Below are 13,358 nucleotides of genomic sequence, written 5' to 3'. Positions count from 1 at the left end.
TGTGAATTTTAATTATAATTTAAGTTGATTCGTTAATTGTTACATGAGTTATTATGTAAATTTTCATAAAAATATAAAAAGAGAAAATTATTTTAAAATGTAAAAATAAAATAATCATAAAAAGATAATATCATATATTTTAATACATGGACTTATAATTACTCTCCCCAATATAGATTCCATAAGTTTTGTAAATATTATAGAAAAATTCTCTGGTAGGGTAGGGACATGTTTTACGCATGGTTTTTTTTTGTAAAAAAATGTAAACTTTCATTGAAAATTCTACCATCACAATAGTATATTGATGAGATAAGTCACTTTTATGCACGAGTGTTCATAAAATAATTAATCCAATCTAATCTAATTCGCAAAGTGTAGATGTCTGCACTTGTGCAGATTAGATTAGATTGGAAAATTCCATATCCGCGCTTGTGTAGATCGGATGTTGATTGACATGTAAATGTAACCGATCCAATCAAATCTACACATATTTATAAAAAATAAAAATAAAAATTATATATAAAAATATATAATATTTTAATGTTGTTAGGCTAAAATTAGTCTAAGTTTCGGGTCATATTTTCAGTTAGTTTTCACGCTTTGTTTCTAGTTTTAGGGCTATATTACGCTTGATTCCTTGGTTTCAGGTCCTCGGGCATTTAAAGAAAGTATGTTCAAGAATTGAGGAAAAGTTGTGAAAGAATCGAGAAGAAAATCCAAGATTGGTGTCGCTGCCTGTTCCAGCCGCGACGGGGAATTCGCCAGTCGCGACGGGAACTGGCAGAGAGATTTTCAAGGAGTCAAAGTTTACTCCCGTCGCGACGGGGAACATGCCAGTCGCGACGCGAACTGGCAGAGAGGATCTTGAAGTTTCAAAGTTTAATCCCGTCGCGACGGGAGCTTTGCCAGTCGCGACGGGGACCCCAGTGACGGGATTTTTGGGCAGTTTCGTAATTTCACGAATTTTTAAATTGAGACTTGGTTTAAATAGTGAGAGTTCGTGAAAATTAGGGATTATTCAGATTTGGAGCCCTAGAAACAAAGGAGGAGGCTAGAAGAGCGGCTTGTGACGACTCGGATCAATTGCTTCAACTAGTTCTTTCTCTTCTCTTTAATTTTTCTATGCTATTTTCTGTTTCAATGTTAATTATGGATTTGATTATGGATGTTTTGAACTAAACTCCTATTTAGGGAGAATGATGAATGTTGTTTAAGTTTTTCCTAGTTAATGAATAATTGCCATTCCTCCATCTTGATTGTGAACACTATTCATATTTGTGTTTAATTTCCATGTGCAAGATTGATCACCTTTTACATATTTTATGATCTCAATTCGAAATCTGAAAAGTGAGAATTGAGAATGCTAAAATTAGATAGTCTAGGTTTTGATGTGAAACGAAAGTATTTACATAGCCTTTGTGACATTTAGATTATTGCTTAATGCTGATTTCATGTTAGTTTAATTAAGAGATTAATTAGAGAGCATGAGATTTAGAACCTAGAAGATCTGAAAAGAGCTAGGTTAATTTATAATCTGTCATTCACTTCAAGAGAAGGATAGCAATTAGACATTAACATTGGTAACTTAACAACAGGATTCGTCTCCCTATTCTGTCATCTTGATTAATATTCACTTGTTTCTTTAAGTTTCTTGAATTTCTTTCTTCCTTTTTCAATCATAAATACTTTTAATTTGCCAAATAGAATTATAAGTATAGTTTAGTAGTAATTAATCCAATTCCCTGTGGTTCGACCTCACTTGCGTGAGTATACTACTTGATTGCGTGCACTTGCGTAGTAATTAATAATTTTCGCAACAAGTTTTTGGCGCCGTTGCCGGGGAATTGTTTAAAGATTAATATTACACAAAATTATACTAACTTCTACTTTGGTATATTTTCTCTTGCTGATTTTCTAACCTTTCTCTTGCAAAACTGTTCTTATCTATATCAGGTATTTTGAGTGCATGCGCCGCCAAGGGCAAGCAGTTATACTACCCATCGACCCTGAAATTGAGAAAACTTGTAGGAGAAACCGAAGGAACAAGAGGCAAGAAGGAGTTTCAGCAACTGCTGAAACAACAGAAATCATGGCTGCTAATGTGAATGCGAATGCTGCAAATAACGGCAATAATGGTGGTGCCGTGGAAGACCAAGCTAATGGCCGTAGCTTGAGAGATTACATTCTCCCTACTCTGACGGGAGTGCAGTCATGTATCAGGCCATCGGCAGTGGATGCGAATAACTTTGAGATCAAACCTGCCATACTTCAAATGGTGCAGTCTTCAGTTCAGTTTGGTGGCCTCCCTTCTGAATATCCTAATCTGCATCTCTCGAACTTCATGGAACTTTGTGAGACTTTTAAAGTTAATGGAGTTAGTGATGATGCCATTCGTTTGAGATTGTTTCCATTCTCACTTAGAGAAAGAGCCAAGAGCCGGTTAATCTCCTTGCCACCAAATTCCATAGCAACATGGACAGACTTAGCAACTAAATTTCTGTCTAAGTTCTTTCCCCCAGCAAAGTCTGCTAAGCTGCGAGGAGAGATCAACAATTTCTGTCAACAAGAGAATGAGTCTCTCTATGAGTCTTGGGAGAGGTTCAATGACTTAATCAGAAAGTGTCCTCATCATGGTATTGAGAAGTGGATGCTGGTTCATAATTTCTATAACGGGTTGGTTGGTAACACTAGAACCCTGATAGATGCAGCAGCTGGTGGAGCCTTTATGAGAAAGAGTGCTAATGAGGCTTATGATCTATTAGAGGAGATGGCTCTAAACAATCAACAGTGGCCAACTGAAAGGAGTCAAACTAAGAAGGTAGCTGGTGTGCTAGAGGTGGATGCCATTACAAAGCTGACAGCTCAGGTTGAGGCCCTAACAAAGTTGATTGCAGTGCAAGCCAAACAAGCTCAAGTGGTTTGTGAGATATGTGGAGGTCCCCATCACTTTTCTGAGTGTCAGGCAGATGTGGATGATTTTCCAATGGATCAAGCAAAAGCCATTGGAAACTATTCCCAAAACAATAATTATGGGCACAACCAACAGGGGTTCTACCAGCAGAGAAACCAGCCCCAACAAAACCAACAACAGCTGCAACAACAAAGTTCTAGTGGAGGCTCCACTATCCAAGCTGATTTATTGCTCCAATTCATGATGGAAACTAGAGCCTCTATTAAAACTCTAGAAACTCAAATGGAACAATTGGCTACTCAAGTGGAAAAACAAGCTCAAGTAAATTCGCCTAGCACTAATGATGCAAAAGGAAAAGAGCAATGTAAAGCAATTTCCTTAAGGAGTGGAAAGAAATATGATGGGCCTGAGATGATACAACCAGTGGATGAAGAGATTAAAGATCAAACAACACCAACTCAAGCATCATCAGATAAGAAGATTACTGATAGTCCAGCACCACCACAGCAGTCTCCACCAATCAGTATTGATCATCATGTGAAAATACCCTATCCTCAGAGACTCCGAAAGACCAATCTAGACAAGCAGTTCACAAAATTTCTAGAGGTCTTTAAAAGACATCAACATTCCTTTTGCTGAAGCCTTAGAACAAATACCCCGTTATGTGAAGTTCATGAAGGAGATATTGTCTAAGAAGAGAAAATTAGAGGACTATGAAACAGTGGCATTAACTGAGGAGTGTAGCGCCATTTTGCAAAAGAAACTACCGCCCAAGCTTAAAGATCCGGGTAGTTTCAATATTCCATGCTCTATAGGGGGTTCGGTGGAAACTAAAGCTCTATGTGATCTGGGAGCAAGCATTAATCTAATGCCCTTGTCTGTCTTCAAAAGGCTAGGATTAGGAAAAGCAAAGCCCACAACAGTGACTTTACAACTAGCGGATCGTTCTTTGACTCATCCTCGTGGGATAATTGAAGATGTAGTGGTGAAGGTTGGTAAGTTTATCTTCCCTGCTGATTTCCTAATTCTTGATATGGAGGAAGATTCAACTATTCCCATTATTTTAGGAAGACCATTCTTAGCCACAGGTCGAGCAATAATAGATGTTCAAAAGGGAGAGTTAAAGTTGAGAGTGCAAGATGAAGAGGTCAATTTTAATGTTTTTGCCCCAACCGACATTCCTACCTGTTGCAAGATTGAGATGGTGAAGGGTTCTTTTGTTAAAGCTGATAAGAAGAAAGCAAAGCCTAAAGAGCGACTTCGAACGATTCGGCGTCATTGGAAAAGATTGATGTGTGGTAGTTCTGAAGGTGAGCTTACTCTTGTGCGAAACTCTGAAATCAACACGATTGGTGGTAAATTTTCTTCATTTAGTACGAGGGCTCTTTTGGATGAAAAGGGTCCGCCCAACCCCTTCTGATGGGGGTTCAGGTAAGTCCTTCTCACCTTGAGTATAATAGCACATTGGGGACAATGTCATATTTAGTTTGGGGGGAGAGACTTAAAATTTTTAAATTCTGCACTTTAATTTCTTCATTTTAATTATCTGTTTTAGTTAAGGAATGGCAATAAGCTTGACGATAGTTGTATACTGCTGATTAGTGTGATGTGATCTGAAATTGTAAAATAACTGTGTGCTTGATTCTGCTAACTCTTTGGATTAGTTTGGATGCTTAGAAACCTGTGTTTATCTGCAAATACTCAATCTGTGAAAATTGTTATAATTGTTTTACGATGGTTTGTGGTAAGATTGACAGGATAGCTTAGAACTTGCATGTTTATTCTTTTGAGACGAAATCCTTGATAGTGTTCAGTTGGAATATGACTTAGGCATTTGTTGGATAGTTTGAGCCTTTCAAGCCTACCGTAATAATGTGTATCCCTAGTTAACCTTTTGAGCCTAAACCCGTTATGTTTTTCACCCATCGATTTGAAAAATTGCAACCACACTATTAATTTTTCTTCACCATGTTATCCATGATATCATAAGCTACATAATTAGTTTGGGGGAGGAGAAACATTTAGTGTGAGGAAATAGTGAGAGGGAGAAAAACTTGTAAGATTGAGAAGAGCAAAAAAAAAATTGTGTAATTCAATGTCACTGAAAAAAAAAATGGAATATGATGAAAAAAAAAACACAATAAAAAGTAAAAATATGTGTGAAAAAAAAAAGAAAAAAATTTAGTGATGTTGAAAAATAATAGAGATGTCTTCTATCAATCTTGGTAAATTCAGGGAATATTATGAGATCTTAGAAAAAGAAAAGTAAGAAGCTTGTGGGTTCTGTTTGTGTGCTTATGATATCTTTAGCCAAAATTGTCTTTTGCCTATCCCTGAATATATGAGCCATATTACCTAAAGCCTTGAAAAGACCTAACGATTCCAAAGAATACTGTCAACATTAGTGGAGAAAGGTAAGCATGCAAGCTTATGAGTTATCAGGCTGTGGAACTGTTGGAAAGAGTAAAACTTTTATAACAATGTTTCACATTTGAATAAATTCTTGCAGTTGTACATAGTGTTATAAATTGAGCAACTGAGTTAATTGTTAGAGTTAGTAGGATCAAAATTCTAGTTTATGCAAGGAAGAAAACAGAGCATGAGTCAGCAGCTTAGTTATTATCTGACAGCGTAGTTAGTTTTTTTTTTACCTTACTCGGGGGCGAGTAAGAATCTAGTTTGGGGGAATTTGTTAGGCTAAAATTAGTCTAAGTTTCGGGTCATATTTTCGGTTAGTTTTCACTCTTTGTTTCTAGTTTTAGGGCTATATTACGCTTGATTCTTTGGTTTCAGGTCCTCGGGCATTTAAAGAAAGTATGTTCAAGAATTGAGGAAAAGTTGTGAAAGAATCGAGAAGAAAATCCAAGATTGGTGTCGCTGCCTGTTCCAGTCGCGACGGGGAATTTGCCAGTCGCGACGGGAACTGGCAGAGAGATTTTCAAGGAGTCAAAGTTTACTCCCGTCGCGACGGGGAACATGCCAGTTGCGATGGGAACTGGCAGAGAGGATCTTGAAGTTTCAAAGTTTAATCCCGTCGCGACGGGAGCTTTGCCAGTCGCGACGGGGACCCCAGTGACGGGATTTTTGGGCAGTTTCGTAATTTCACGAATTTTTAAGTTGAGACTTGGTTTAAGTAGTGAGAGTTCGTGAAAATTAGGGATTATTCAGATTTGGAGCCCTAGAAACAAAGGAGGAGGCTAGAAGAGCGGCTTGTGACGACTCGGATCAATTGCTTCAACTAGTTCTTTCTCTTCTCTTTAATTTTTCTATGCTATTTTCTGTTTCAATGTTAATTATGGATTTGATTATGGATGTTTTGAACTAAACTCCTATTTAGGGAGAATGATGAATGTTGTTTAAGTTTTTCCTAGTTAATGAATAATTGTCATTCCTCCATCTTGATTGTGAACACTATTCATATTTGTGTTTAATTTCCATGTGCAAGATTGATCACCTTTTACATGTTTTATGATCTCAATTCGAAATCTGAAAAGTGAGAATTGAGAATGCTAAAATTGGATAGTCTAGGTTTTGATGTGAAACGAAAGTATTTACATAGCCTTTGTGACATTTAGATTATTGCTTAATGCTGATTTCATGTTAGTTTAATTAAGAGATTAATTAGAGAGCATGAGATTTAGAACCTAGAAGATCTGAAAAGAGCTAGGTTAATTTATAATCAGTCATTCACTTCAAGAGAAGGATAGCAATTAGACATTAACATTGGTAACTTAACAACAGGATTCGTCTCCCTATTCTCTCATCTTGATTAATATTCACTTGTTTCTTTAAGTTTCTTGAATTTCTTTCTTCCTTTTTCAATCATAAATACTTTTAATTTGCCAAATAGAATTATAAGTATAGTTTAGTAGTAATTAATCCAATTCCATGTGGTTCGACCTCACTTGCGTGAGTATACTACTTGATTGCGTGCACTTGCGTAGTAATTAATAATTTTCGCAACAAATGTAAAGAAAATAGTAATTTAAAAGTCTAATACGTATAATATAATTATCTTTCAAAACTTAATAAATCACATGTATATTCCATTATTATATAATTTTTTTTTCTACATAGAATGTAAAACAAAATTAAACATTTCTTTATACATACAATTTTTTCATCCTTTGAATTTATTATTTTATTTATTTTAATTTGTTGTTAGAGACATAAAATAATAATAATTTGTTTTATTTTGTTGCTAGTCATTTGAAAAAAAAAATATTTTTTTCATAAATATTAAATAATTTAATATTAAAAAGTGACCAATCCAAAATAACCGATCCAATCCGTACTTTTACGGATTGGATTGAATATTGGATTTGAGCTATTGTGTGAATTTGATTGGATCCAAAAAATGAAATCCACACTTAGTGCGGATCAGATGCACTGTGAGCACGACTTATATAGAAAAACAAGAGCTACAAGCAAGACAATAAGCAACTTTGTTTAAAGATCATTCTACAAAATGTAAAAGTACCAAAAAAAAAAACTAAGTAAAAGACTCTTACAGTCGTGAACCAACAGATCAAATTCTGATAGTATATGTAGATTGCTTGGTATTGCTTGGATAGAGATCAAGCTATCCGTTTCAAGAAGAATACTAGGTTGCCGATGACGAATAATTCAACTTAAAGCTTCTTTGATGTCAGTATTTTCTGCAATTTTGGGTTGAACTCAGCCAACATGACTAACAGTGAAAGCCTCCAGCGCATGGCCCTAATGATCTTGTTAGATCCTTTTTTGGTAATTTAGTTGTCAAAATATTTTTTTAATTAATGTGCATTTTTATTAAGCATTTAAATTAGTTTTATTACATTAATTTTGTGCATTTAATTACTCTTTTCTTCTAATGAAAGATTCTTTTTTCAGCTGGACTTTTCTTTGTTTGGAAATTTCTTGTAAGAGAAGAAATTTTCTTATAGAAAGTTGTCTAATTTTGGGATACTTGACTTTCTCTTTTTCTAATTAATGATTTCAATTTTGCCTTTATTAAAACAAATCAAATTATCTTTATTTGGCAGGTTTGAACAAATTTGTGATCTTGATTCAATTTGGAAAGTTTCTTTTCTGGTCCTAATCTGCTACTGCGAAACCCGATTCGGATGCTGCAAATCAGGAATTTTTTTAAGAAAATTTTGTACAGCTGGGAAATCGTTTTTGTGGTTGTCTTTAGGGTTTCTATGTTCTATAAATAGGACCTAAAGAGCAGCCAAACGATTTCATCTCTTCTAGTCTCATATTTTCATATCTTTTTTGTGAGAAGAGTGTTTCATTTGTAAAAACCTAGAGTGTTCAACTAAGTTTTGGTTTTCTTATTATGATCTCATACTATTCTTAGAATAGATTGAAGAAAAGCTTTGAACAAGCGTGGGTCCTCGGGAGAAGACTTTTTCAAGTCTCATTTCGGGAGGAAGTGAGCATATATCTTCGGGGGAAGATTTTTTTAAGCCTTACTTTGGGAGAAAGTAAGCACACATCAATAGCTTAAGGGAGTTCACTACTTGGTGTGTTTCAGAGATCAGATTAGCAAGAGGGATTACAAAGGGTTGCGGCAAATCACTAGAGGGAGTCTAAATTTGTTTAAGGCAATTGCTTTTGTAAACTTTGATACTTTACTAATCGATTTCATTCTCTGGGCGTGACCCGTGGACCAGTATTGTTTGAAAGAACACTGATACCACGTACAAATCTCTTGTGTCAAGTGATTTAATTTTCTACAATTATTTTTATACTCGGCTGTTCTGGTTTGTTTCTACAAAACTAGTTTCTGCAGTACATTCTGTTGCTGCAGACGTTTACAGTTTTGTATTTATTATATTTGTGTAATATTTATTAATATTTGCAAGAACTCAGTTTTTCAAATCTCTTGCAATACACCCCATCTCGAACCTACCAACACCACCAAACAGAGCCTCAATGATGTGACTTTAACTTGATTTAAAACAAGAGTACTCCAATACACGTTAACACTCAAACCAACAACTGGAATAGACAAGGATAGACTTATCTTTGAACGTGCAAAAATATATTGATAAAGAAAACTTCTTACCGAGGAGACAACAGATGCAGCTGTAGTTCTTTTTTTCTACTGCCAAATGGATTCATTTCGAGCCCTCCAAATTTCCCATGACACCATTGCAGCTTCAATCGAAGCATCAATACCATTACCAACTCTTTGCTATAGACATTATCCAGCTACAAAATTAACTTCACACCAGCTAGTAACATCAATAACAGATCGATTCCAGTAAGCCCGAGCGAAGGAGCAACCCAACCAAAGCATGAAAAATTTATTAGAAAAATAAATATATAATTTTAAAAATGAAAAAAATATATGTTAGAATGTGTCATAAAAATTATATCATGTTAATAAAAAATGTATTAACGGGTGCAATTATGGCATTTAACTAAATTAAAATTTGTGTATAAATAAGAAAACGTGTATGAATCCGAGTTGTATAGATAGCAGAATTAAAAGTAGACTTAATCTTATATAGGAAAAGAATTTGTATAATATAAAATTATTCTTAAAAATTTAAAAGAGTTGCAAGTTGATCTTTTGAAAGAGAATTCCCATGTGGATGTAATTGGCTCGATTTGATGATCAATAGAAATTATCTTTCTTGATCAAAAAAATTAATAAAGTAAATTAATTCAAAAAATAATTATGGTAAAACTATGTATGTAAATAAATTGATGGTGAAAGTACTTAACTAATTAATTTTGTTATAGTTAATTATTAGAATATAAATTATTTTTGGAAATTAAATACCTATGTAAAGATAATTTAAATTAACTTTAAAAAAAATAATTCAAATTAAAAATTAATAATTTTAAATTATTAATATTATTTTAATTTTTAAATAAAATATATAATTAAATATTATTATAATATGTATAAAGTTTTAATTGTATATAAATAATTCTATCATAAGAGTATACACTTTTTATCATAATGATTACATGATTTAAAATTAATAATAAAAGAAAAGTTTTTTCGCTAAGTCCTATCATATTCTTACCATATATATATACAAATATTACACATATTAAAATAATATAATTAAATATTATAATTAATTAAAAGAGAAAGAAAAAACTTTATGGCATGTTTACTTAAAGGAATGGGAATAAATGGTATGCTATTGATTCCCATACAATTGTTTACTAAATTTTGGAAAGGGAGAAAGTAGTAGGACCCACAAAAATTTGGGAGAAAACAAAGGGAAAGGTTCTCCCCCCACTTTTATAGGGAATACCTTTCCCTTTCCTAGCTTAATTCATTCTAATTTTAATTTTATTAATTAAAAATAAAAAAGACAAATATGCCCTTTAAAAATCTATAAACAAAAAAATAATTATATATTCTAATAATGGCAATTTTGTCGAATTAAAGCATTCTGATTACCTTTCTTAGTTATGTAAATAAAATAATATGATTCTGGTTTTCTTTCCGGACAGTTTAGTAAACAGTATAATAAAATATTGATTCCGATTATTTTCTATTTTAAACCGATACATTTCTCCCATTGATTATTCTGATTCCAATTACAGTATAGTAAACGCGCCATTAAAGTTACAAAGGTACAAACTAACCAAGCATCGTGATATGTAGAGTTTAAATTTACAGACAATTTCACTTATATACAAATAAATTTACTATAGTACGGAAAATGTACAAGAAAAATATAATTTTATACAATTTTTTAAATATTTACAAATAAACTTATATGTTCACGAATTTTACATGATAATTATTTTTATTAATTTTCTAAAAATAAAAATTAAACACATAAAGTTAAATATAATATACATAATTTAATATTTATAATATGATATATATATATTACTAAAATAATATGTTTAGTAAAATTTAATATGAAACTAAAAAAAAAATATATACAAACATATTTATAAATTTTGTTTATGTTTGACAAACAATGTATATATGTTATTAAATATATGATTAGTATAAATATTTATAATTCTATTATTAATTTATGTTTATTATGATAATATTTTAATAGAATTAATAGAATTTGTTTATTAAAAGTTCTAAATAATTTAAAAAATAAAATACTTATGATTATTTTTATTTTTGTGTAAATAGTTATGTTGATTAGTCATTCAAAAATATGTTTGAAAAAAATAAATAAAATTGTAATTAAATGTGTGTAAAGATTATGTTTATATTATTATTGAGAATGCTTATTAATTTTATAAATAAAATATGTTTATTATTTATTTTATATATTTGTTTGATGTATATATATTTATTATTTATTTTTATTATATAATTATATGTAAAATTAAGAAAATATTTTTATAATTAATATAAAATGTATAATAAATTGTAAATAAATTTTTATGCACATATACTATTATTAATTAATATAAAATATCTCTAAATCTAATTAGAATTTTAAGAGTAATAACGATATGTATGGGTAGTGGCTAAAATAAGGCTCAGGCTCAATGGCATACGTGATATCTCCAAAAAATATTCAAATAAGATCGAGTTGGATATTTAACTAATTATGATGGTACGGTCACAACACCAAACCTAACGGGCCCAAAACAATACAATTGAGTCAGATATTAATACTACCCATTATCTGACATTAAGCTCGCAATAATCCGACCGGTATACAAGATCGAGTTTTAACATTCATCTAACAACAATCTTTGAAGTGGTCAGTCAAATTGACCACGTAAATAATGATCTCCGTGATAAAGTGAGAGAGGAGTGCTTCTAAAAGGGGGTGAGCGGTCATGAGTAACGTCTCTCCATAGACGCCTATAAGAGTCACTCTCAGTCACTAAGAGAGGTAGATCAGTTTCAGTCATCTCAATACTTCTTACTTATCGTTCACTCTCTTATTCCTCTAAAATTACATACTTATTTCCGTAGTTAAGATAGGTGGTAATTTAGTTTGGTTAATTATTCTTATTTTTTTTTTACTACATTGTTAATAATTTTGCTAACTTGACCGTTGGAGTCTGTTCGACCGGCACTATCACAGTGTTCTAAAGTTTTTTGATTACTTTTGTCTTTCTTCTACAGATTATCAGAGCCCGCATACAATTATGTTCGATTGATTATTGTAAATTTTAATATCTACAATATGCACTCAATATATTTATTAATTTTTAAAATTAAACAGAAAATTCTAATTGTTTTTTTTTTTATTGGCTATTAAATTAAATTAAAAGTTAATATTTTTAAAGTTGACATTTAATTATATATGATTTTTTTTTGTTAAGAAATGATCCTTATATATATGAAATTTTTACATGAAAAATCTATTTTACACAATTTATTACACAATTACTCATACACGCCTATGTCTACATTTTTACTTACAAAGTTGGTTTTATTACACAAATACCACTTAGTCATCATTCCATCCATCATCAATCAAATCCTACTCTCTTCCATCTCTTTTTTCATTTTCTATCAATCAATCCATCATTTCACTCTCTTTTTTTTATTCTTTTCTTTTTATTTTTAATTTTATTTCAGTTTTTAATTTTTAATTTTTAATTTTATTTCAGTTTTTAATTTTATTTTCAGGTTTTAATTTTTAATTTTTTTTCCATAACAATTCTTCTTTTCTTTTTATTTTTAATTTTATTTCAGTTTTTAATTTTTAATTTTTTTTCCATAACAATTCTTCTTTTCTTTTTATTTTTAATTTTTAATTGTAAAGCTAGTTTCTTATATATTGTTGCTTAGGTCTAGGATTGACTTCTATCAATCAAGGGAGAACTATATATATACATGTATGATATGCACACGTAGTGAAGATTTTTGAGACGTACACAATGATATTATTGTCAACATATATAGTAGATATTAAGAAATTAGGTATACCAATACCAACAGCACCACGATTCTAAGATTTTATTTTTGAAATATCTCAAAATCAGTCTAATATTATTTGTACAAATTAAAAACGCGCATGTTAGTGTGTCTAATTAAGTCAATAAAAATCACTATTGAAAGAGTGATGAACATATATAGCATTGCTATTGAAAAAACTGATGATATACAACATTCACGTGCAACAATATTAGAGAATAGTGTGCAGAGATTTAATTGTCAACGTTTCTGGGAAAAAAGATAATGTTGGTGCTGATGTTCGAACCGAGGTTTGTTTTCGGTTTCTTTTTGGTTTTCTCCCATATTTGAAATTTTACACCTTCTGTATGTATTTTTTTAATATGTTTTTTATCTAGTTGTTTCCTGTCCATTTTTATATCATCAATGGGTAACAATGAGATTTATCATGGATGTTGATGTTCAAAGAGTTTTTCCTGTATTTTAGTTTGTATACAGTTGTTTTGTAGTTTTATTATAGTTTTGCTACTTGCATATGTTATTTCACTATAAAATTAATATGCAACTATTTGCACAAAACTTACTATGTATAACTACTATTTC

The 13,358-nt window shown here is 31.4% G+C and overlaps 1 non-coding gene across 1 annotated transcript; it reads right to left on the bottom strand.

The window, feature by feature from the left end:
• Window positions 1-2,530: 2,530 nt before the first annotated feature.
• On the bottom strand, window positions 2,531-2,637 carry LOC133037564 (small nucleolar RNA R71). The gene has a single exon (XR_009687656.1). It is a non-coding gene; the product is annotated as a small nucleolar RNA R71 (small nucleolar RNA).
• Between the last annotated feature and the right edge of the window lie 10,721 nt (window positions 2,638-13,358).

This window comes from Cannabis sativa, chromosome 4, assembly GCF_029168945.1.
Source record: "Cannabis sativa cultivar Pink pepper isolate KNU-18-1 chromosome 4, ASM2916894v1, whole genome shotgun sequence".
NCBI classification, from domain to species: Eukaryota; Viridiplantae; Streptophyta; class Magnoliopsida; order Rosales; family Cannabaceae; genus Cannabis; species Cannabis sativa.
Note: the sequence above shows the minus strand (reverse complement) of the source record. Positions and strands in the feature narration are given on the sequence as shown.